At 39.1% G+C, this 26,626-nt stretch overlaps 1 long non-coding RNA gene across 1 annotated transcript in view; it reads left to right on the top strand.

The window, feature by feature from the left end:
* Positions 1-4,942: 4,942 nt before the first annotated feature.
* Positions 4,943-26,626, top strand: part of LOC120306879 — a 72,789-nt gene continuing 51,105 nt past the window's right edge. The window contains exon 1 of the long non-coding RNA XR_005556409.1: positions 4,943-5,402. This is a non-coding gene — a long non-coding RNA (uncharacterized LOC120306879). The remainder of the gene's footprint in view (positions 5,403-26,626) is intronic.

Below are 26,626 nucleotides of genomic sequence, written 5' to 3' on the forward strand. Positions count from 1 at the left end.
TTTATCAAATTTTAATAATAATTTGTTGCCGGAACTTTGCACTTTGATATGGCCCAAGGGCTAATCAATAAAGATGATTATTATTATAGTCCCAACTGTGTTGTAAATCGAGGATTACCTGTACATATACTGCATTTGGACTGCATGCTTAGATTGTTTTACTTCCATTGTGTACAATATAGAAATTAAGATTATATGAGTTTTCTTGTTTATGTTATTGTATCTGGCAAAGCTTTCTGAAACAAATTACACTTCCTGGGGAAAATAAGGTAACCTCTTATTAATACATCATTTTTTTATATTATCTGTCATATTCTAGAAAGATGACCTTACTTCATTTACTATACTTCCTGGGGTTGACAAGGGTTATTAAGAGAAACACAGGTTGGGGAAAACTGACTTTTATATATGACTAGGTTCATACATTGCACGAAGCCAGGATTTCTAAAGAATTGTTAAACAAGCCACAATAGTTTGATTAACGTATAATGTTTGAGGCTGAGTTAAATACTATATTGTGGATTTTGTTATATGTGAATCAGGCCACTGTGTATTGTCACTGGCTATTTATATTGTTGAAAAGTAGTTCAGTCCACATTCAAAGGAGGCTGAACGCTTTCCTATTCAGTTGACATCAAAGGAACTCAAACTAGCAAAGAATATTTTTCAGCTGACTTCCAGCATTGTCACTTGAAACCCACTTGGCATCTGCACTTTCACATTGGGATGATTTTATGGGAGATCTAAAAATGTCTCATTCTACCTTGGAAAATTTTAAAATGTGGATTTGTTCAGGAGGCAATGACTCACAGAAGCGAAGCATTCAGAGGATAAATCACCATGCCAAAAAGTTAATCTTGTGAAGGCTTCCCTATTTAGCAACTGAATAAAAAAAATATTGTGACAAACAGCAGCATTAAATCTCAGTCACTGCTACCCTCCTGGAACTGTCCTGTTACTCTTAAACTCAGGAAAAAACAAAAACAGGAGGGGGGGTATCACAAAACTAAAATTAAGGAAACCTGAATTTTGTACATTTAAGCAAACACTCAGCAACCTATGCAGAAGCTTCCAGCCAAGTTCCTGCTTATCTGCTTACCCTATCGTCTAGCTTGTTATCATCAGCTTCTACTTTAGGGGAAAGATTACCTCTATTATCAAGTGGAGTTACTACTTAATTATAAAGCCATTCAGTGTTGCTAAATTGTATGTTAAATTCTGAATGACCACAGTTTCAGCCAAATACTAAACTCTCCTAGAGCAGGGGTGTCAAACTGCTGGCCTGCGGGTGGGTTTCATCATACCGAAACCGGGCCCACCCCATTGCCTGCAATGCAAAAAGAGTCCCGATAGGTTGCAACACCTGACGTGGCAAGTTTGACACTCTTGTCCTAGACAAAAAGCCCATTTGCTCAGTGTGTATTCCAGAGCATGCAGTTCTGTTGACACTAATCAAACCTGGTCCAAGAACAGATACAAACTGCCATGTATATCGCCATAAATGCCTCTTTCACATGAAGAGCAAATGTAAATGTGACAGATATTCTGAATCAATGCATTTAGATAAGCTATGAGGTTATAGTCCTGAATATGCTTACCTGGAAACAAAATTCTATCTAACTTATTTTACAAGCTTCAGAATAAAATGTAAGAAACCACCAAGAAACCAAGAAGAAATCAAGAAGCCAAGAAGAAACCAGCCTGGTTGCACAAAGATCTCTCTGATAAACTGAAAGACAAAAAGGACAAGTACAAAAAATGGAAAGAGGGACACATAACTAAGGCTGATTATCAGCAGACAGCCAGGACATGCAAAGATGAAGTCAGGAAAGCAAAGGCTCAGAATGAACAAAGACTTGCAACAAAAGTCAAAGATAATAAAAAAAAAGTTTCTTTCAACATATAAATAACAAGAAAAAAGTCAAGGAAACAGTAGGTCCACTTAAGAGAGAAGATGGCAAGGAAGTAACAGACAGTAGAGAGAAAGCAGAGCTGCTTAACTCATTCTTTGCATCAGTCTTTACACAAAAAGAAACTATAGCCCAACCTACCAAAAACCTAACTGTAAAAGAGACTAAAAATTAAAATTAAAATAAGCAAGGAAGACAGACTAGAAATAAAAATTAAAACAAGCAAGAAAATGATAAGAGAATACCTATCTGACATTGACGAATATAAATCACCGGGACCTGATGGATTACATCCCAGAGTTCTGAAGGAGCTGGCAGATGTTATCTCAGAACTATTGTACCACTTCTTTCAAAAATTCTGGAACACTGGGAAATTACCTGGGATTGGCAAAGAGCTGATGTGGTTCCCATCTTCAAAAAAGGAAAAAAAACAGACCCAGGAAACTATAAACCAATCAACCTAGCATAATACCTGGGAAGATACTGAAAAAGATACAGTAATCAAAAAACAGATCTGCAAACCAATGGCAAACCAATCTTTTTATTCTTTGACAACGTGACTACATTAGTAGACCAGTGAAATGCTGTAGACAAGGCATTCAACAAAGTAGACCACAACCTACTCTTGGTAAGCTAAAAAATGTGGGATAGATAGCATCACCATCAGATGAATTTGTAACAGGCTGACAAATCATACACAACGAGTCATCCTTATTGGTACTACATCTACACGGAGGGATACAAGCAGTGGGATACCACAAGATTTTGTCTTAAGCCCAGTATTCTTCAATATCTTCATAAATGACTTAGATGAGAGAATAGATGGGGAACTCATCAAATTTGCAGATGATGCTAAGTTGGCAGGAATAGCCAGTATCCCAGAAGACAAGCTCAGGATCCAAAAAGTTATTGACAGATTTGAACAATGGGCCCTATCCAACAACATGAATTTTAATGTGGACAAAAGAAAGGTTTTACACTTAGGCAGGAAAAATGAAAGGTACAAATACAGATTAGGTGCAACCTATGTCAAAAACAGTAACTGTGAGAGGAATCCTGGAGTCCTAGTGGATGATTACTTAAATAAGAGCTAGCAGTGTGCGGCAGCAGCCAAAAAAGCTAATATAATCCTTGGTTGTATAAACAGAGGCATAGAATCAAAATCACATGAAGTATTAGTATTACTTTATGAAGCCTTAGTAAGACCACACATGGAATACTGCATCCAGTTTTGGTCACATTACAAAAAAGATGTTGAGACTGGAAAAATTGCAAAGAAGAGCAAAGAAGATGATTAAAGGCCTGGAGACTAAAACATATGTAGAACATTACAGGATTTGTTTGGCTAGTCTAGAGAAAAGAAGGACTAGTGGTGACATGATAGCAGTATTCCAATAGTTGACAGGTTACCACAAAGAGGAGGGGGTCAACTTATTTTCCAAAGCACCAGAAGGCAAGACAGGAAACAATGGATGGAAACTAATCAAGGAGAGAAGCAACCTGGAACTAAGGAGAAACTTCCTAACAGTGAGGACAATTAACCAGTGGAACAGCTTGCCTTCAGAAGTTGTAGATGCTTCATCACTGGAGGATTTTAAGAAGAGACTGGACAGTTACTTATCTGAAATGGTAGGGTCTCCTGCTTGAGCAGGGGGTTGGACTAGATTGACCTTCAAGGTCTCTTCCAGCTCTATTTGGATTGAAATGTGTTCAGCAACAGCAAATGTCTTTGGATTATAAATCACTTATGTGTGAGAGCAGTTACTTATGATTAAACCCATTAATTCCATTATTAAACTCATTAATTCCATTTTCCCCCAAACAGTTCATTGACTGTTTCTTCACTGATTGTGGATGACTGAATGATTTCCAGACTATCACTGTTAGACTGTGGAGAGGCCTTGTCCCAGCTTGATTTTTCCAACCTCTTTTTTTGTTTACAATTAATCTGTCCCTTATGAAGAGAAAGAAAAGTAGTTCCTTAGTCACAACTTCAAGTAAGAATATGAGGTCCATATAGGTACTCTTGAGACACACATAAAGGTGTCTCCTTGTCCCCCTGTAACATCAGTCAGTTCTGTCAACAGAAAGTTAGAACTTAAAGAGATACACAAGTATAACAAATGCAATCCTAATAGTATTGATAGGACTCATACTATATATTACAAACATGGATATATCAATGGCCAATATCTCTGCTCTTACATAGCTATCTTCTCTAAGTTCTTAGTGCTTTTTTTTTTTTTTGCTGTATAGCATTCAGGACATTGTGTTCAATTGGTTTATGGGATCAACAAGCTGGAATAATTAGAGTAATGTTTCTCAAAATTGAAAATTTGAAGATGTGAAGACTTCAACTCACTGAATTCTGGGAATTGAAGTCCACGCATCTTAATAGTTGCTATGGCTGAGAAACGCTGATTTAAAGAGAAACCCCTTTGAGCAACTTCTGGTGACTACATAGGCATGCTCACCTTCTTTCCATGGCAGCAATATAGCGTTGCCTTCCTTTAGGCAATGTTTTTTTCCCACATCCCATTGTAATTTATGACTCTCTGATCTTCTGTTCAGACAGTTTATTTTATTTTTAAAAATCAGTCAGTGTTCTTCACCTACTGTGACTTTGGTCTTTTGCACATTCTCACGTGCAAATGCATCTGTAGTTTATCTCACTATCTCTAAGAAAGCAGTCAACCGTTGGAGCGGGATTATTTAAATGCACCATAACCTTTTTTTACGATTTTGGTACGGCTGGAGACCTGCAGACGCTTTAATGAAGCTTGCGATTCTAGGTGCCTTTACGTGCCACTAGTAAGGGCCACCCTAATCAACCGGCTCTCGTGACGCTTGCTTACTCGTTAGTAGGCCCTGTGTTTGATAGCTTTTTTCTCCCCCGACGCGGACAAGAAATCGTGGCGTCGCGGCTTGGCTTTTGGGACTGCTGGTTACGACACTTTCATCTCTCCCCCCCCCCCCCGGCAGATCCACAGAGAACTGACCAGCGAAGCCAGGATTTCTAAACCGCAGCCCCGGCCGTCCCCGCAAGATAAATCAAACCCCGTCGTGCGAACGCTAGAACAACCTTGGCCCGAGTGGGTGGGGATTCAGAAGAGGGAGGAAGGGGGCGGATCAGAGCCGAGGAAGGGAGCTAACAGGCGGTCGGTCGCTTCAATTTGAGCTAAGCTGGGACCGGCTCGGGAAGGGTTAACGCGGCGGCAGTTCCTCTCCGGTGCTCCCCGCAGAGCCTGTTATGGCCTTTAAGCAGACGTCGCTAATGCATCCCGCACCAGCCCCCTTTCGGGCTGCCACTGGGGTTTCCTGCTTGTGCGACAGGCACTGAGCCGAGCGCGGCAGCCTTCCTGCGAGCCAGCTGCCTACGGAGCAGAGCCCGGGAACCGACGGAGGCAACGAGCCTTCCCTTAGCTGATATACCCTGAGCCCGGGTTCCTCAGGTGCGGCGCTTGCACTCAGTCGGGAGCTTGCAGACAACAGGTACGAGGCGGCGGGAAGGGGCGGCCAGCAGCGAGAGCGGCTGCTCTTGCCGGCTAATGAATGGGCGCGAGGACGCCGGCAGCGCGTGCAGGCCCCACTGGAACTCGAACGCGAGGGTTCGGAGAGGGGCTGGGGACTGGAGGGGAGGGGGGGGGCTGACCAGACCTCCATGTCTCACCCTCCCCGGACCTAAGGAAAGGGCAGGGGGGGGGCTGTGGACAAAAGGAGGGAGGGGGGGGAGCTGGCAAGGCTCAGCGCAACCCCAGAATGAGGAGAGGAAGGGCCTCGAGCTGAAGCAGCAGCCTCCTTTCGACCTCCTTGTGATTTAGAATTTGCCTCCCCGCTCCCCTTTTAGTCTGCCTCTTTCGTTGTAGCTTTTGGGGAGGAGAGAGGGGGATCCCATAGTTGAAACAGTCAGAGTGGGAGAGGCATTTAATCCTAGGAAGGGTTCTCTCCCCTTCCTCCCTTCTCCCCTTCCTGAGAACTCTTTTTTTAAAAACAAAAACAAAAAAAAAACTTTTGTCCCTCACAAAGTCCCATGTGGTAATGAGTGGGGTGCTAAGCAAAAGAAGCCATCCCACAGAAGAGTGCGATTCTTGGTGGCTCTTGAAGGGTGGAGAACTTGATTGGCTTTTTTATTGTTATTGGGTCCTTTGATTTTAATTATTTTTTTAAGATTCTGCAGTTAGGAATAGGTAACTTGCTTCATGCACCCAGTTATTTAGCCCTTTTTTGGCCTTCCCACAATACCCTGGACCACAAGCTGAGCAGTGATTCTGGATTTGCATAATGTGCTAGACTCAAAGATAGTTGATATGTAGTTCTCTGTGTGGTTCAAACATAGACACTATGTTTATTTGGATACCTTGGTTTTTCCCTGTTTGGAAAACCACTTAGGTGAAGATTGCCTTCTTGATGAAACACACATTATCATCCCACCAAATCCAAATTTTCTTAGAATTGGTGAAGTTAAGAAGCACTATTTCCACCAACAGATCTGACAAGGAGAGTCCTTAGCTGCCCAGGCACAGCTTTAAAAATATGAAAACCCAGCATACATAAATATCAATTCGAAATACTTGGTGCTTAGATTGCTTTTCATCTTCAAAGTGCTTTCACACTCATTAGCTGAATCTCTGCATCCCCTGCATGGCGGCTTAACCTGGAATGATTTATATAGAATATCAAAGGGGGCTCTTTCTAATGCTGTCTTGCGCTTCTGAATCTTGCTTTGTTCTTCCTTGTCTGAAGCTGCAATTTCTTTATGTCAGGAGAGACTGCACCCCAGTTCTGAAGATTAGAGAAGAAATGGCATAGTGTCTGTGTACACAGGTGATGGAAAATGGCCAGGAATGTTCTCCTCTTTTAGATCAATGATAGTTTAATAGGGATGTTAAAGAGGAAACAAGGCAGTTAAACTAATTTCCTTCTACTTTCAAGGCAATACCTCAATTACAAAATTCCTATACTGTTTGTGAGAAAACAAGATTGGGCGGAGTGATAGTTATATTGTGTTGCTTTTACTGAGTATTAAGCTGTTACATTTTCCACACAATATTAGCAATACTTCATTGTGACATATAAGTTAATAGCACGCTGTGGAAAAAAGATGAGCACATCCTATGGCATTTTGTAGCATGCCAGCTGCCAAACAAGATGCTGATATGCAGTGGCATCACTGATGATAGTGTGGAACAGCATTGGGTGTTTAACTTTATTAAGGTAATTAAGGATTTTTTTGTGGCTGGAGTATAAAATATTTTTGTTAAGAAAAAATGTATATGGCCACCTAAGTTATTCATGGTGATTTCAGGTGGCTTGCAGAAGTAAAATCCCAAATACAAAATCCAGTAGCCCCTCCCCTTCACAAAAACAATCAAATCACAAAACATCAAGTGCCTAGTATTGGTCCAGAATGTCCAATCTTGGTAAAATCATTGTTGTGAAAGTGCTTTAATAAAAATGGAATTAATTACACAAACCAGACATATTGGAGAATGTGTAAGCAGAATATAATGATGAAACATATATAAAAAATAAAAGTGATTATTAATGCTGGAGACTACTAAGTAAAAGGCAAACAGCTGGAATGAAAATGCCTGATTTTCCACTCATTATTTGAAAGAATAATTAAAATCTGGAAGCTAATAGTTAGCAGTGAGGTTGTTATAAAGAATCTGAGAGCCAGATTTTTTAAGGGGCGAAGCATTTAATTTAGTAAGACATTTTAAATTAAAATTCCTAAGTGTATTTTGTAAAATTATATATTTGGTGGGTTACTGCTTTATTATGTATGCATTTTTATAACTTTAAAACAGTGTGCTTGGGTTGATTTGGGAGGAGATAGCAGGAGTCACAAATTAGCAACAGCTGTTACACATTTTACTCTTCTCTTCAAACATCTTAGGAAAAGCTAAGAATTTCTTGAAAAGATGGCATCTGTTGCCTTCTTTCTGTGCTGGCATTTGAGCCTTGGCGAAAGAGCTGTGCCAAATAATCACACTATTTTGCTGCTGCCCTTAAATTATTCTGGGTATTTCAGAGATGCATGATTGAGGAAGTGGTTTGACAATGTTTGGCTCTTTCCTCCTAGAAGGAGTTGTTTATAAAACAAAGGAACAATATGGTACCTAGGAAGGATGTATGGGTGTAAAGGCTGCAGCCAAATAATAATGGTCTGGTTTATATTCCACATAAGACTACAGATTGAATACAATTCTAAAGCTAGGGTTACCATATCTTGCTATAGAAATCTAGATTATTAAATAAGAGCAAAGAGATATATGAGATGCAAACTCTTTGCTGTTTTGTACTAGTTGCCTGGATTTTTGCTTAAGATGGCTCAAGTTAAACATTTTTATAAAATGGACATTTTCTAAATACCACTTTGAAAATCCTGTTGGAAGATGCATGTTACATTTGCAAATATTATAGATACTTGTAGTATTTAGACTGAAATTGATGGCAGTGACGAATGGATTTGGTACTATGATGTACAGTAAGACATCTTCACTTTCTTCAGGAAATCTGGACACTGGCTTGGAATTGGAAACTCCACTCAAAGGATTATCCCCCCCCCCCACCGCCCTTGTAAGTTAGCAGAACTTGTCAGAAGCCCTATGCAGGGGTAGGGAACCTTGATTCTTTTATGACTTGTGGACTTCAACTCCCAGAATTCCTGAGTCAGCGTGGCTGGTTCAGGAATTCTTGGTACTGAAGTCCACAAGTCATAAAAGAGCCAAGGTTCCCTACCCCTGCCCTACAGTTAATACTTACCAGATATTAGCTGCAGACGTTCTTATGACCACTAGAGAGCAGCAAAGAGATACAAAAAAGTTTCTTTGCTGCCATCTCCTAGTGATCTGGATTGGGCATCACAGATCTAGTAGTATAACTGCATTAAAGCTACAGTACCTGTTTCTCCTTTTCCATATAGTTAGCTGGATGAAAAAGGATGAAAAACATTGTTCTTCCTCAGAGACATCCCTTGGCTGCACAAAGACCTAATCCCCTTGTGCTTTTCAAGTCATCTTTCAAAAGGAGCTCTCATAGGAGTTATGGACAAGAAAACGTTAATATATGAGAATTGAATTTAGTATTGAAGATCGCTAGACTAATAGAGTGGTCCTTGTTCTCTAATTTTGATCTGATCAAAGGTTTCAGATAGCTGCCACAAAACAAATAGGTGGAGGGATATAGTTCCAGTATCGAGGTAAAAGGAGTCCCTGTGTCCCTAGTCATATCTGACTTTAGGGGGTGATGTTTATTTCCGTTTCTTTAAGCCATTGAGCCAGCGCTGTTCAAAGATGTTTCTGGGGTCATTTGGCCAGCATGACATCACACGGCAGTGCAAAGCGAATGGCGAAAATCAGAACACTGTTAACTTCTCACCGAAGTTATACCTATTTATCTATTTGCATTTACATGTTTTCAAACTGCTAGGTTGGCAGGAGCTGAGGACAGTGACAGGCGCTCATTCTGTCACACAATGGTAGGGATTTGAACCGCTGGAGTACAGACCTCTTGGCATTTTTTAAGCCATCGAGACACCGTGCCTCTTTTTCAGGTAATTGCTACAGAAGAAAGAGTGGTTCCACTAATGCCTAGGTGAAAATAGCTTTGAGTGAGGATCTTACTCTGTGTTGCTGGATAGGAGAGAGGGAAAGAACTTGAAAAGAAATTGCATTAATTAAAATAAAGGATTAAAGAAAATCAGCAAATTGCAGATGTGGATTGGCTTGGCAATCTACTTGTTCTGTGTCTGCTATTCTTTGTGTTGTTCTGGCTTCAGCCTTAAACAAAGCACTTTATGATCCCAGCTGGAAGGCCCCTTTTAGCTTCTGAATTTACAGCACAGCTGTAGCATTTAGCCAGTAACAAGCTGATGGTGGCAGTTCTTCGTTTTTATGGGTATGTTTGCTTGTTCTTTCGGAACTCTGTATTTTTTAAAAAAATGTTTAATGGTAACTCTAAAATGAGCATTGTTTCATGGGAATGTAGATTCTCTTTCCAGTTGAGATTGACTCTTCGTGATTTGATGATCATGTCTGTACAGTTTTCTTTTTGCAGCATGGAAGTATTGCCATTACCTTCTTTGAAGATAGTCTTCCCCTGTCCAGGCTAGCTATCTGGAATTTCTGCTACCGGTAGCTACCCATCTAAGTACTGACCAGAGCCAGCCTTTCTTAGTTTCCAAGTCCATCCTGGTGCTGAAAACTGAATGCTACTCTTGCTTAGACTTCCATTAAAATAAAAATATCGTATATGTATAATAATTTTAAGGCATTATAATACCTATCTGTTTATTTTGATAGATGGTATTTTTTTCAAACATGGTCTGGGGAAAGCAGTTGGAGTGCAACTCATGTAGGCAGATACAAAGATATTACGCTGCCCTTGGAAGTTCTACATAGATCTCCTTTGGCTATGATCCATTCATGGGCCCAGCTTTTCTGTATGTTCTTCAAGAGCAGAGACACTATTCAAAAATGTAAAAATGTGCAGAATCCCGATAATCTATTTAGAGCATCATCAGAAAATCACATATGCTTGATTACATTTTACATCTTTGCTTTCTTCCATCAACATAGAATCACAGGGCTGGAAGGGATTTTGAAGGTCTTCTAGTCCAATCCGCTGCCCAGGGCAGGCGTCTTTATATCACTCCAGACAACGTTTTCCAAAAACTATTCTTTCTGTCTGCTTATTTGAATATTTGATTAAAACTCCTGATTTATTCAATATAAAATAGAAATAATCTCATAGTTGATTGATGTGAATGGGTTGGGCAACAATTTACATTGGAAAATTAAGTCTAACCATCTTATACTCAAAAAGAAATAAAATAACTTGAATTTAAGGGATTTCTGAATACCCATGTATGTCACCATGCTACAAAAATACTCTAAAAATGTAGGTTTTGTTGTGGGAGAACCTGCATTTTTATGAACGAAAGTCCAACTTCTGCCATCTAATTGTGCATTGTAGTGTTAGAGTATGTCCTAATTAAAACTTGTAGGATTAATATTACCTGTGAATCACTTTTATTACATTACAACTTGTAATTATTTAATTGAGTTGGCAGCACTGGACTACAATGATACTGAAAACGTGTGCTTCCAGAGTCTAGCCATCAAAACTTTCTATATCCTAGGAAGTGAATACTGTATAGATAGGACTGTGATGCTTCAGCCTATATAATGATTTCGATTCCTGTGATTGGTTATGGCATGTAATACGCTGCAGACATTATTAGCCCCAGATACTAATTCCTTGGGTGACTAACCTTGCTTTTTAAATTTTTATTTGATGGGATCGCCTATACATCAGCTAATGAAGGGGTGTAAAAAGAAATATTCTGTTGAATGAACCTAGAGAAGGGTGTTTATTTTGCAATAGGGATCTTAATATAAATGGAAGGGGAATTGACAGGTGGCAGGCCTTTTTGTTGCTATAATCTAATTCTCATTTTTAGAATGACTTACCTTTTATCTGCATATTGCCTTCTGCCAGATGATTCCTATGCATTTCACTGTATAATGCAAACAGTGAGATTAATATATTACAATATAGCGAAATAAATACTTAAACAATAACTTCCGTAATGGGAAGGAAGGCATTATTGGTGAAAGTGCTCTGTCCATCTCATTTCAGATGGGGTGGGTATCTGGAGGAGAATCTTCACAGCTCACTCAGTCTAGGATAAATTATAGGTAGTCCTAAATTTACAACAGTTTCTTTTAATGAGCATTCAAAGTTACAACAGCACTGAAAAAAGTGACTTATGACCGTTTTGAACATTTGCAAAAGTAGGATTCCCCCTGATCATGTGATCGAAATTCAGACACTTGGCAACTGATTCATATTTATGACGGGGTCATGTGATCACCTTTTGCAAAATTTTGACAAGCAAAGTCAACATGGAAGACAGTTTCCCTGAACAACCAGCTCAACAACTGCAGTGATTCACTTAACAATTGTGGCAAGAAGAAGTTGTAAAGTGGAGCAAAATTTACCTAACATCTATTTCACATAGCAACAGAAATTTTGGGCTCAGTTGAGGTCATAAGTTGAGGACTACTTGTATTTTGGCAGCAGCCATTCCTTTAAGTATTGTTATTCCTAAAAATAGAATATGAATTTGCAAAGATCAGAAACTGGATTCTATTCCTTACTCTTCTTTAGGACATGTTGTACACTCTCAATATCTGGCAGTCTAGTAATCATTTTCTGAATGAAGTAGCTTTTAGATAGTCTTCAAGTAATCTCAAATATAACATATTAGAATAGTTGGTGATGTATTTATTGAACTATGGATTACTATGAAAGATTATCTCTTTCAGAGAAAGCTCTAACACAGTGGTTCTCAACCTTTTTAATGCCGTGACCCCCAACCGGTCGTAAGTCGAGGACTACTCAACCGGTCATAAGTCGAGGACTACTCAACTGGTGCAGCACCGTTTGCAGAATGGGACTTTTGGCAGGCTCAGCAGGACAGAGACAGCCTGGACAATTCCTATTGGCTTTTGAAAGCCAATAGAATTAGACTCTATTCAAGAGAGTCTATTCTATTGGCTTTCAAAAGCCAATAGAATAAAAGGGAGTAGCACAGCTAAGGAAAAGGGGGAAAAAAATGGCGGACTGCGTTGTTTGGCGACCCCCGTGAAATGGTCATTCGACCCCAAATGGGGTCCCGACCCACAGGTTGAGAACCACTGCTCTAACAGATGTACTGATCTCATAGTGAAATATATTCCTTCTGCCTTCAAAGGCAAAATATTGGACTTGGAGTATCTTCTTACCTTACAACAGTGTTTCTCAACCTTGACAATTTTAAGGCATGTGGACTTCAACTCCCAGAATTCCACAGCCAGCAATTGCTGGCTGTGGAATTCTGGGAGCTGAAGTCCACATGCCTTAAAATTGTCAAGGTTGAGAAACACTGCCTTACAATGAGACATAATATGGTTTGCTTGGTTTTGCTAAATGTATTTTTGAGAACAATGATTTAGCTTAATATGTAATCCAGCTTGGTTTTGTCAGCACATTATGGATGACAAAATAATAGCATAGTACAATATAAAATCATTGTAATTGTGGGGAAATACACTCAGTCAAAGAGGGCTAAAGACTATCAGTTTGAGCAAAATACCTATTTCCAAAACTTCTGTCAAAATTTATAGATTACTGATTTAATCCAGTCCATTTTTGAATTTCAAGTACTGGTGCAGCACTTCCAATCACCTGACTCACATGCAAGGAAAAATAGAGTTGGGTATTCTTATACTTTAAGCATTTTTATTGTTGAAATATTTATATTTAGATGTTCAAACTGTTCAACCATTACATTTACAAGAATGTTAACAAAATGTTTTCCTTTTCCACCACAATCTTTTATCATGTCATATTTTTAGATTGTTAAGTTTGGGAGAAAGACTGGCTTATTACTGATCTTTGTATAGTAAGCTGTGTATAGAGCCTCCTTTCTGCCGAATTACTTGACTATAATCTTTTAATAATAAAGGAAGAAAAGAAAGGATGTGCTTATATGCAGAGAAGAGGCAATAAAAGGTGGCAAGGAGAAAGAGAACTACTCTCTGGGGATAATACATTCTTAGACACCCTACTTCTTGTTTTGCAGTTTTATGCATGCAAATAAACACATTCTCTCTTTTCCTTTATTCCTTGCTTAAATAATCAAAAAAAAAAGGGGGGGGGACTACCCTGGAATATTTATTTCCATGTTGTAAAATGTTTGGTTTTAATTTGAATGGCTACTTTGGGACTTCTGTGCTTTACAGCCCTCTCTAAGCAGTTTAGAGAGCCAGCATATTGCCCCCAACAATATGGGTCCTCATTTTACCGACCTCGGAAGGATGAACGGTTGAGTCAACCTTGAGTCGGTCAGGATTGAACTCCTGCCTGTGGAATGCAGAATTAGCCTGCAGTACTGCATTCTAACCACTATGCCACCATGCCTCATAAACGGCTTATAAACCATGGATAGAACTTTTGTGGTTTGTTTAGCTATTTCTGCTTGTAATGGAAGTAGACCTAGTTGAAAATAATTGGATTTCATGGACATGCATGCTCACCAGAATTTAATAAGCCAAAATATTTTAAAGATTAGTCATTGGCATTGGGCCATTGTAAGCTATAGTTTACTTTCAGTCTCTTATTGTAGGTAACTGTTTTCTTAACTTGGGAGAGTAGTACAAGGAATAATGTAATAAGTTACATGAGCCCAGTGTTTAGTTACTAATAGTTACTAACTAGACTGTTGGCTTTGGTGATAACAGATACAGATAGCTAAGCAAGGACTACTTTCATAGATCTAAGTTAGATCTTGTTAGGTTTTATACATAGTTATATATATTGTATTTTTAGTAGTCATGAATACTGTGGAAAAATACTAAATCTGAGCTTCAGATCTCCGGAAAGTCTTTTGAGAAATAGTGCTTGTTATATTTCTGATTCAGATTTCATAACCAATCATGTTTTGATATATGGATGTTTCATATTGATGTTAGGGGTTATGCTTCCAACTTCACGTGCAAGGACAGCCTATTTAAACCTTGAGTTTGGAACAAACTAGTTCCAGCCTCTCCCTCTTCATATGTAGGAAATTATGACATCTGTAGATCATAATTTACATCCTATTTTTAAAATTGTGGCTTGTACAAATTTTCAATTTCTTATATTTAGATAAATAGCAATTCGCAGTTTGTTCCTGGACATCATTCAGAAATCTTCTCGTAACAAATCATGATCTTGATATTTCACCTGAACTGGTTGACAGTATCTTCACAGTACTAAAACTCTAGTGTCTGTGTGATACTTTGTAACCCTCAGTTGGTGCGAAATGCTGCATCATAAGGCAAAGCTTTGTCAACAAAGGTACCTCAACTTACAGAATGTTGGAGCTGTTACTATCAAGGGAATGAAATTTGGGGATTTTTTGCTGCCTCAGTGTACAGTCAGCTGCGTTCACGTGATTCTCATTTTCAACAGCTGTCAACTTCTCACGAGAAATCCCAAAGGAACTCATGATTGCTGACACTCTTGTGCTCCTTGCCACATTCCCACTGCCCATGTCTTTGGAGAGTCAGTGGAGAAATGGTCCAATCCCTCTGCACTAGCACGCCCTGTACTGCCCACTCTTGCAGTCTGTCCTCTACTTGGCAGTGGTCACTAACCTGTTTGCTGGGAAAGGGAGGGAGAGAGAGAAGAAGGACAGAAGGAGGAAGGAAGGAAGGAAGGAAGGAAGGAAGGAAGGAGAAAAGAAGGAACAGGGAAGGAGCCCTTGTTTACTGGAAAGAGAGAGCTCAACAGTGAGAAGGGCAGCATATCAATTTAATGAATAAAAAATGGAAGGACAGAGGGAAGGGGAAAGTAAGAAAGGAACAGGGAGGGAGGGAGAGAAGAAAGGAAAGAGGGAAGGAATGAAGAGGGAAGGCACAAAGAGTGAAGAAAGACAGAAATATCACTGAAATGATGATCTTACTGGTCATGCATGGTTTTCTTGAGGTTAGGTTAGCATTGTTTGTGATTAATTGTATGTCAATATTTTGTTCCTGGCAGATGCTTCTGCCCCAATAATTACTTTTCATTTGCAAGTGAATCTAAATATTAATAGAAAATCTTCAGAAACCATAAAAATTGTGAATTTGCAGACCAAGGCTGTTATGCAATTATCTGGCTTATAGTTCCAGTTGCTTCAAACTTTTTCCATGAACTTCTCACTGTCTTTGCAGAGTCTTGATTACAAATAAAAAAAATAAACAATATGTATTTCAGCAGCTTGGAAAATAAACTATTATATTCCAGACGATTCTGAATTTTCTCCCTTTTTAAAAAGAGGGAGTATTCAGCAGCTACATTGCAAAGGCTTGTTTGAAAAGAAATTAAAAGCAAAGAAATATGTGTTCTTTTATTTTTCAGAAGAAATTTATTCAGTGTACTGAATAACAGTGCAATTGTTAGTAATTCTGTAGAAGTGTAGACATTCAGGAAATACCCCAATATCTCAGCCATCCTCTTGCATTCTTTGTAAAAGGCTTATAATCTGTTCACAGTACTCTTTTTGTAATCCATACTTTAATGATGTCATTTTATTAATTGTTTTTTATTTTTGTGTTTTCTTTGGATCAGTTCATTGCACTGCTTATAATCTAGTCATTATAATGGTACAAATATTTGCAGTGAGGTTCTCCTAATATTTCTGTGCTATCCAATTATGTCAATTTTGGACATGATTGGATAGCACAGAAATAATAGACTAGGATGTATATTAGTGCCCTACATAAAACACAACACTAAAACTATCCTACCTCAGACTGAATTAAGGTAATTCATTGGTAACAAATCATAAATTAAAGAAATAAAGTCAGCAGATATTCCCTGATTCTTTCTAAGAATCAAAAATCCTCTTTGATCCAAAATGCTGTAATTGAAGGGGTAGTCTCGCTTTTGGGATGGGTCACAATGAGGGCCTACTACTGAGAAGGCCTGCCTTCTGTCCCATGGCCCTTATACTATCTCTTGGAGTGGGGGCACTTTGAGTAGGGCCTCTTTATATCCATAGACCAGTGGTGGCGAACCTATGGCACGGGTGCCAGAGGTGGCACTCGGAGCTCTCTCTGTGGGCACATGTGCCATTGCCCCAGCCTCGCTTCCCCCCACGACCCCTCACCAGCAGCCCCCCTGGAGGAGTCACCCCTGAGTGTGGCCCACGCGGAGCAGCACAGCCAAGGACATGGCTGTGCACAGTTGATACTGCAGGGCGTGGGCAGAGTACGTAGCCACCATGGTGCTGCTGGGCTGCCTGGGGGGGCTGTGGTGGGCCCTGGAGACGGTGAGTGGGACTGCGGGCAGGCAGGGTGGGGGATGGAGTGGGGGAGGAGCGGGGGCATGGCAGGGAGTGGAGCGGGGGCGGGGCCAGTTTTTGGGCACTCAGTCTCTAAAAGATTTGCCATCACTGCCATAGACCATAAGAAAAAGAATCAGTGGGATTAATGACTTGTTGAAGCCCTGCCTCAGCAGTGGAAGTTCCTGTCTGTCTGTGTCTATCTGTCTCTGCAAACCTCTAAAGGAAAGCTGGGGTATAAATCTAACAAATAAAAACATTTTCCTTTGCCCCAAGGTATGGATCTTTTGGGGTATAAGAAGTACTTTGAATTGGGCTTGAAAACATACTGCTAAGTGACTACAAAAAGATTTTGCAAATCTCTGCCTTGCTGTCAAGTAAATCAACCCAGAGTTCTCACTTCAGGCACAAATGACCAGGCTCAAATTATCTTATGTTGGACACATTATGCAAAGACCTAGTTCTCTAGTCTAGAGAAGTCTCTAATGCTGGGAAGGTGGAAGGAAATAGAGGGAAAGGATGTTCAGCAAGAAGATGGATGGGCATAATTACAGTATTGAAGAGTTGTTAAAGACTGGCCGAGACAGGGGAAGGAATCAAATGGAGAATTAGTCTAGAATCCCTACATGGGCACAAAAGGGTAAAGTCTGACACCCCCCCCCCAGAATATTGTTGAACCTTATCTAACCTGACCCAGGAGCAAACAGCCACTCTGAGAAAATTCCTGTGTTGTAGGCTTAAGCAATAAAATAGCTAATTGAACTCTTCACATGTGGGTCTGATTGTTCACATCTGACAAGAGTGATTGTAATAGGCACTGTTACTAGTAATTCCACACTTAATAGACAGGTAGTAGATAGTTGTATCCCCCCCCCCCGCATTGTTTAAGATACATAATTTGAAGGAATGGAAGAAATGGGAGTAGGATTCCCAGAAACTAAAGACTGAAAACTATTTAAACTCAGCCAAACCGAAAAACCAGTTAAACTGGTGTTCTTGGATTTAAGCCAGTTACAGTAGCAATAGTAACTTCAGAAATAATAATAACTCAAATCCATGCAGATTTTTTTATTTTATTGTCTAAAAGAGCCAGGGTACATTTCCTAAGCAATTCTTTTGCAAGCTCTACAGTAGCTTACATGGTCCTCCAGATGTTTTTAAAGCCACCACTTCTGACATTCCTCACCTTTGAACATGTTGGCTAGAACTGGTGGGATTTGCAATCCTATGGGTTCCCTAATCCTGAACTATGATTCTAAGTACCGTATCTTCTTTCTTTGCTAGGCTGTCTGGAATCTTAGTTATCCAAGTAAAAATAGTAAAAAAATGTTCTCTCTTAACAGCAGTTAACTAATGCAATAATTAGCTATTTTGTGGGGGGGGGGAGGGGAGAGTGGCTTTCAACCTAAGGCTCTTTTTTGATATCAATTTGCAAAATATGGCCCATTTTAGCTTTTTTTTTTTTCCTTATCTGAACAAAGAAAATGGTGACAGAGTTATAATCAGGCTGATGCTTAAGCATTATTAGTATTACTACTGCTGCTTCTACTACTCCTACCATATTCCAGTGTCCCGAAAATGATACCTTTTAGATATTATTACTGGTTTCTCAGCTTATGACCATAATTGGGTCCTGAATTACGGTTATAAGTTGTGGCAGTTCTTAGTGGGTCACCATGTGACTATGCTTGATATTATGACCTTGTTTTAGTCCTTGTTAAGCAAACACTGTAGTCATTAAGCAAAAGGGTCATTAAGCAAGTCCATTTTTCCCAGTGGAAATTTTTGGGTAGAAAACTGGAACTGAATGTCTTCAGTTGGTAAAAAAAAAAAAAATGCTGAAAATTGCAGTTACATGACTGCAGGATGCTGCAAACAGCCATAAAAGTGAGCCGGTTGCCAAGAATCCAAAAATGCAATCACATGACCGTTTAGGGCAGTGGTTCTCAACCTGTGGATCGGGACCCCATTTGGGGTCGAACGACCATTTCACGGGGGTCGCCAAACAACACAGTCCGCCATTTTTTTTCCCCTTTTCCTTAGCTGTGCTACTCCCTTTTATTCTATTGGCTTTTGAAAGCCAATAGAATAGACTCTCTTGAATAGAGTCTAATTCTATTGGCTTTCAAAAGCAATAGGAATTGTCCAGGCTGTCTCTGCCCTGCTGAGCCCGCCAAAAGTCCCATTCTGCAAACGGTGCTGCACCAGTTGAGTAGTCCTTGACTTACGACCAGTTGAGTAGTCCTCGACTTACGACTGGTTGGGGGTCGCGGCATTAAAAAGGTTGAGAACCACTGGTTTAGGGGCAAGTGTGGTCATTATAACTTCAAAAGCAGGTGTTAAGTAGCTCTCTGGAGGCGTATCTTAAATTTGAATGGTCATAAAGCAACTGGAATTATTTTTAAGTGAGGACTACCTGTATGTTGAGTGTTTTAACTCCCAAAGTTTCCTGTCAGCATGAGGCTTCAAAAAGTTATAAACCAAATACATGTGAAGGTAACCAGCTGTGGGAATCCAGCTGTTATAATTCAATGACATACATTGTGAATGTTCGTTACATTTTTGGAATCTCTATGTAAGCCTTAACAAACCTGTGACAAGTGATGTTGAATGTGCACTCTTAAAATTATAAAGTTGATACACTAGATCTCAGGAAGGTCTGATTACTCCAGCTGTTTGGCCTCTTTAAGCAGGAGGCTGACAAAAAGCTGTGTCTGCTAACTGGAAATACACTACCATCAACTTTTAAGGCATACTTTTTTTATATTAGCTGTGGATATACAAATATTTCCCTTTAATATGTTTGCCTGCTTGTCCTTATCTTTGTAATTTGTCACAGACCCAAATTCTATAGTCAAAATAATGTCCTTTGACACTTCCTTATATAGCTTGTCAGGTCTGACACATATGATAAAGTTCATTTTTTAGTTTTTTTTAAAAAATGGCATGCTGCAAAACAAAGCACCATCATCCTCCAGCATCATTTATTTTCAAGAATGTCTCTGGCATCTATATGGGCTCTGTTGCAATTATTAGAAAACAAAACAATATTTTCCAAAATGTGCTGATGCATTCCTGCCCTCAGCATAAGTTATCTGGGTTACTGGACAACATCTAAGAGGTCATTTACTGGTATCAGTAGGCCTAGCACTAAGCTAAATCCCTTGCCTTCTACCAAATGGAGTGCATTGTTTGAGAACTATCTTACACAAGGTGATGCTGGTTCAGTAGGATGAACAGCTTAGACTTTATTCTCCAAGAATCCAGCATCCACCAGATGCAAAACACTTCATTAGAAATTGGCCAGTGTGTGGTCTACCTTTGCCAACCTTAATTTGGTGTGTGCAATCCTTGGTGAATTCCTGGTTTTAGCCTTGAATGTAGAGTGTGTTTTGACTACTGTGCTGTAGGGAGCTGTCCATGTAACTGGATCGGTAATGTTGATGCTATGGTAGTAGGTCATTCTGCTTCTAGTGTAATTGGCTGACACAACACGTTTCCCCACAGACCATCCTGAGGCTATATTAAGGTTTAGCAGGAAGTGATTTAATGACTGTATTGGCTGGCTTGTTACCTAGGAATTGTTGACCGGTTTCTAGTTCGTACCTTTGCTTTATTCTCTGTCTTGTAGTTTTAGTACTTCTTATCTTTAGATGTCAGCCAATTTCCGCCTGTCTTTTTTTTTTGCCCCTTGCAGCAGTTGCTGTTTTTCCTTTAATATTCTGATAAGTATTTATGTTGGCATGTTTCTGCAAGCCCAGCCCAACTGTCCTTCATATATATCTATATCTCTTTGGCTCAGCCCGTTTCCTGACTAGAGCTCTGTTTGTCCTTTATCCTTTCCCACTGATTTTTTGGCTTAAAGTGAATGTTGCTATGATTGGATAGCCATCAACTACTAATTTATTGGGATGTATTTTTCAGTATGTGCACTAATCTAATAGTGAAAAGGCTAGGGATTTACTTTATTCTAGGAACCTCCTGAATGGACATTGTTATAGAAACAATATGAATTGGGTACATATTGTTAAAAATTTATTTGTGTGATCTTGTGAGCCAGGTCCATTCTGAAGATGATATTCCTGAGGCAGCTGTTCTTAGCTTGGTATCACTGGCTGCCATTCCATCCTAAAATAGCGAAACTACACAAAACGTGCCAGTGATGAAACCTTTCTTGAAATCAACTGAATGGCCTCAGTTGGAAATAAGAGGAGTTATTAAGAGTCTCTGCTGGGTGCACATTTTATATTAGTCCATAGTAAGTCAGCCATGGTTTGAACTACAGTTGGCTGGACTCATAACAATCCTAAACCATAAGTGATAGTTTACATATCACAGTGGATAGGTTGACACAATAACCTAAACCAAAATCAAATCAAATAAATTGTAGCTAAGCTTATAGTTTCTCTTTTAGCACATTTATAAGAATCAAAACTAATAAATAGAATGTCAGGATTTATTAAGTTCAGTCAAAGTGCTTTTAAATAATCTGATCTTTTTCTCAAACTTTTTTTTTTAAAAGAGTGGCAGATGATACAAGATTTAACATATTTTAATGTAGAACTATTTTAGTGGTTTTACTATGCTTTCCTACTTTATTTGCAGGACATATAGAAGAAAAATATCAAACATTTAAAACAACCGGGAAAGTACATCATTCTCTGTATAAATATAAACCAGCATTTTAAATGTACACTCTGATAAAGTTACAATTTGGGCAATTTGTTTGTATAATACCTGTAAATTAGATACCTCCAAAATAGATTCAGTTGTAACAATGCAGGAAGATATATATTTACTGCATGTTTTTATTACCTGAATACTGATAAAAAGCTTTATTTTTATTTAACCAGTGTTACGTATACTACAAAGACATATGCTTGCTTTTTTCTTCTTTTTCTCATAGAGCATGTTCTTTAGTTTATTTTGAATGAAGTTTGAATGAAGATGGGCTGGAAACAACTTTTTGAACTCTTCTTATTAATGTCCCCTCAGAATACTTGATTGGTTAATCAGTAGTTTCTTTTTTTAAAAAAATAGCTGTGCAAAATGGTGGATAAATGACTGTTTTCTAATATATTGATAACTATGGCCATTAATAGCTATGGCTGGACAGCAAAATCTATGACTGGACTATGGATTTAAGACTACAGGAAAACATTCTAGCACTGAAAAATGGCAAAAATGGAGTTTCAAAGGGCTGGGCTTGAAAAATTAGATTTCCAGTTATGGAACTGGATGGTATTTTCTATTTCATTTTAATGACTGTATATCCTCTTAAGTGCTTATGTAAACATAGACACTAATTATACATTTAATAATACACAAAATAAAGGCTTACTTGTTTCATCTAGTTTTCCCATTGTTCTCCTTCAGATGAATTAGTTTACAAGCTGCCATCATCTTCACCCCAGCTGTAGTTGATCTGGAGAGTCGTGGGGGCTTGATTTAATCTGTTGAATGTGACAGGCAATATGTTTCTATGACACTTATAAGAACAAAGGATAGCAGGTGAACAGATAGATATGTAGCATTTTGATTATCATAATTCTTTGCTGGGAATTTGAATTTTGGAATTCATAGACAAGGAAGGTTGCCTTGATAATTTAAGATTGTTAGTATTTAAATCTGGGATTAATACGTTGTTGTTTCATATTTCTTTGTGATCCATAAATAAATATTAACTGCTAAAGTTTCTTTGAGTCCATCAAACATTTTGATCGTTTCTGCAAGCCACAGCAGGTGACAATACTTTGGCTCAATCTTGAAAATGTGAAAAAGGCCACACTGATTGGTACTTGGATGGAAAACTCGGGAAATTCCAGAGCTGCAGGCAGGATGGGGAATTTGAAAAACCTGGAAGAAAATAGCGGAAAGTCATTTCCATACTGTTGCCAAGCAAAGATGGCCATGTCTGAGTAATCAGCAGCAGTTCAGTATGACTTATGGGATGGGTCCATTTTTGTCAAAGTGTAAGCTAAGAATTTTCTGGAAAAAGTGATCAAGTGTATAGTGGAAACATGACACTTCCCAATATGCACATGTGGAAGAAAGGAGCAAAGGCATATTCCTGCGAATGGCAAGAACATACAGAATATGTTGTATGTCTTCCTTCATCTATAAAGCAAGCACTTGGGTGTTCCATTTTTTTCTTCAAAATATGCAAATGAGCATAGGTTATTCAATCTACTGTTGAATTCTGAGTATGAAAACCATCTTGCAATTCACAGGTGCGTTTGCTTTTGTGATAATGGTTTCTCCGTTTTCTTGCCTTATACACTATGGTGTAACGTAACCAATAGAGTTCTGTGCTTACTGCTTTAAGTACATCTTACTGTACTTACTCTTTTCTTGTTGTCCTCCATCAGATCTTTGAAATTATCCACCAGAGAAATTGTACGTTTCTGTCAGGCAAATAACTTTTATTGAGCTGCTTGCTGGTCATATATCTTATAATAAAAATCTCAGCACAGCCTTTTATATTTTGCAAATCATCTTTAATCTCATCCCATGATGTGCTGAATTAGTGAGAAGTCAGTCCCATTAGTGGAGTGGGGTTTACTTCCATATAAGTATATTTCAGTGGTATCTAATGAACATACATTTCCTGTTAATTAAGCAACATGAATGACTCATAATTCATTGAACCCAAGGAACAGCAGTTGCCACAGTTTTTTGTTCTCTATCTCTTTGTACATGGAGCCAATAAGGGTGACCTTGTACTTTTGTTCTGTGCCTTCCAGACAGAATTGTTACTTTTGAGCAAGCAATCTTACTTAGCTCTGTGAATGTGCATGTAGTGTGCATGTATGAGATAGAAAGAGAAACAGAGATGAGTTCCTTCTCTCTAAACAGAAATATAGCTGCAGTATTAAAGGGCTTGCATAATAATCAAAAGTTTTAAATTATGCTCCAAAGCTGTGTAATGGCTCTGTTTAGCTACCAATCAATATGCTTAAATTGCTGCGGTAATACTTATTAATGTGTATTTTAAAATGGTGATATTTGATTTCAAATCCAATTCATCCAGTTTTTATGTGCTGCTTATTGTTAATGGCTGATTTTTTTCTGATTTCTTTGTATAAATTAGAGGTTAAGTTACATATTCCATTTTACTTGTTTAGTTATTTACTTTTCAAATCTCCTGTTTTGTGTAACTGGCTTTGTATAGCCTATTCTAGTGTAAATTCTTTTCCAAATGAGCATGCTTCCAAATGAGCATGTGATGGGCTTATTTTGAAAATAATATGTGAAGGATTGCAATCTTAGCATAACAATGCGTTGTGGACACTGCCTCAAAATGGAAGATAATGAGCAATAGTCTGTCATATCTGTGTTAAATTTTCCTCTTTTGTGTACAATATAAGATACGATATTGTGTTTTTAAAATCTGCCAGCATTTACCAATTAAAGAAAAAGTTGGTTTATTTGCAAAAGCATGTTATGACTTTTACACAATTAAATACCTACTGTTTTCAGATCCAGAGTAATGACATTCTCTTTCCTTTGCTATTCCTGCAAGCATTCACCTTTAAGCAACTTTGTAGTTGAGATACTAGGAGGGCTGAAGTTTGAGCAGAACGCAGTAGTGTCAGTGTCCTGTTTTAATATATGTATGAAATCGTATTATAACAGATGTTTAATTCAAACTCCTAATGTCCTATGCACACAATTTTAATGTAAACAATGATTAGTTTCAGATTGTACCATTCTGTGCAGGCTATATGGTGGGATGATTTCCCATCTCCAAACTGCAGAACAAACACTGCCCATTTTTCGTATTCTGAAACAATATTGCTGTAGGACGCAGGCCTTCTGTTATCTTTGCACATCAGTGAGATTAAGATGGGGAGGATCGTGTTTTGTCTGTCAGGATGTTTGCCTGTGAACCTGCATCCCAAAGGAGTTAAGAGACTGTTCCTGAGAGTGTAATGAAGCTGGGGCCAATGAAAGGCAATCATGTGAAAGAAAGGTAGGGGGAAGGGCTTGAAAACCATGGAGGCAATTAAAGCTTCTCTTGCCACCCTCCCCCTTTACTTTGTGGCCTTCTCTTGGCTGTCTCTCATTACTTGTCTGAATAGAGGAAGCAGATCAAGTTATTCTAAAGTTCAGATCAGCTAAGGAGACATCCGAGAGTGGCCTGGGGTTCCAGTGCAAGGAATGTTTATGAGACAAGGGCATGGCCGGCTTCTGTATTGCATTGTTCTGCTGCAAAAGCCAGCGACAGTCCTGACAGGCTCTGAAGGGATGAATCGATACCAGTGATGCATTTAGCACATGACAGCTGGTTGGCTAGCTTTGGAATGGGTGTCTCACTGTCAGTTGCCGGGTGCAGTTGCAGACTTTTCTTTCTTGGGGGGGGGGAGGAGGGAAGGGAGAGATCATTTGAAAATCAAGCAGGGCATTAGAGGGCTTCCTTGAAATACAAGAATTCAGCTTCCCCTTCCCCCAGTGGTGAGTGAAAGGCAGTTTCCAAGAGCTACAGCTGCTTAGATTTCTGAAGATCAGTTCCCTCTTTGTTTTAATGTCCTGTTTCCAAATTCCAGGGTCCCAGTGCTGCAGCCTTTGACCTCCTTTTGTACGTATGTATGTCTGATCTACATCAAATAAAATCAGACAAGACATATTCTAATTGAAACCTCATCATTTCTTTTTCCTTGTAACAGTATATTTTTTTTTTCAGACCATTTAACATTAAGTAACTGGAAGGTTCTTTTGGAATTGAAGACCAATAGTGAATAGGATATAATTAGGCTTGGTAAAGAAAGACCAGAATTTGAAATGTTTAAATAACCTAGAACAAGATGGTAATAAAGTAGCTTCACAAGCTTGTGCTATCTATTATCTCACAACCTAAGGCTTTATGAATAAAGATCTTCCTCACTTTCTGAAAAAGTGCCCAAAACATATACTGGAAAATGTGAAAATAGGGTCCCCATGGATTTTGCTTTTGGCCAGTTCTTCTTATTGAGTTCATTTTAAGAGATAACATTTCATAATATTTAAGAATTTAAGCATCATGAATCTAGGCTATATAGTTTTGAAGCAATATATTTTATCCAACACTTGTTTGCTATTTCAGTTTGTATCACTGGCACCTTCCTATAGGTCAGTGGTGGCAAACCTATGGCACGCGTGCCAGAGGTGGCACTTGCAGCCCTCTCTGTGGGCACACATGCCTTTGCCCCAGCCTCGCCTCCCCTGCGACCCCCTCCTCACCAGCAGCCCCCCAGAGGAGAGTTGCTCCCGAGCGTGGCTCACGCGAAGCAGTGCAGCCAAGATCATGGCAGCCAGGCAGCGTAGACAAGACTCACGCACAGTTGATGCAGAGGGCAGAGGGTTTGGCTGCCATGGCACTGCTGGGCTGCCTGGGCGATCTGCGGCGGGCCCTGGAGGCGGTGAGTGGCCCTGCGGGTAGGCGGGCCGGGGAATGGGGTAGGGCGGGGCAGGGCCGGGGCAGGGGGTAGAATGGGGGCGAGGCCAGTATTTGGGCACTCGGTCTCTAAAAGGTTCGCCATCACTGCTATAGGCATTTCTAAATTGGATGACAAATATGCTTTTAGAATGCATTTTCTTAGTCACTGTCAAAGACCACATTTCTCTCTATATATGGTCAAAATAATTTTGTATGTGTTGGGGTAAGGTGTATAGAAGTAGTAGCTAGTTCCTATAGTTTATAGGATGTTGTATAATAGCAATTTCTGTTCCTGTTCCTTTTCTATGTTGGAAAGAGTATGTATATATTAAGGGTAATTTAATGTCAAATATCAAGATTTTTTTTTTTAAATAAAACCCATTTCATGTTTGAAGACTTTATAAAATGCATAGATATGTTCCAGGTAGTCCTCAACTTATGACC

This window comes from Crotalus tigris, unplaced genomic scaffold, assembly GCF_016545835.1.
Source record: "Crotalus tigris isolate CLP2741 ecotype Arizona unplaced genomic scaffold, ASM1654583v1 scf7180000017754.2947050, whole genome shotgun sequence".
NCBI lineage: Eukaryota > Metazoa > Chordata > Lepidosauria > Squamata > Viperidae > Crotalus > Crotalus tigris.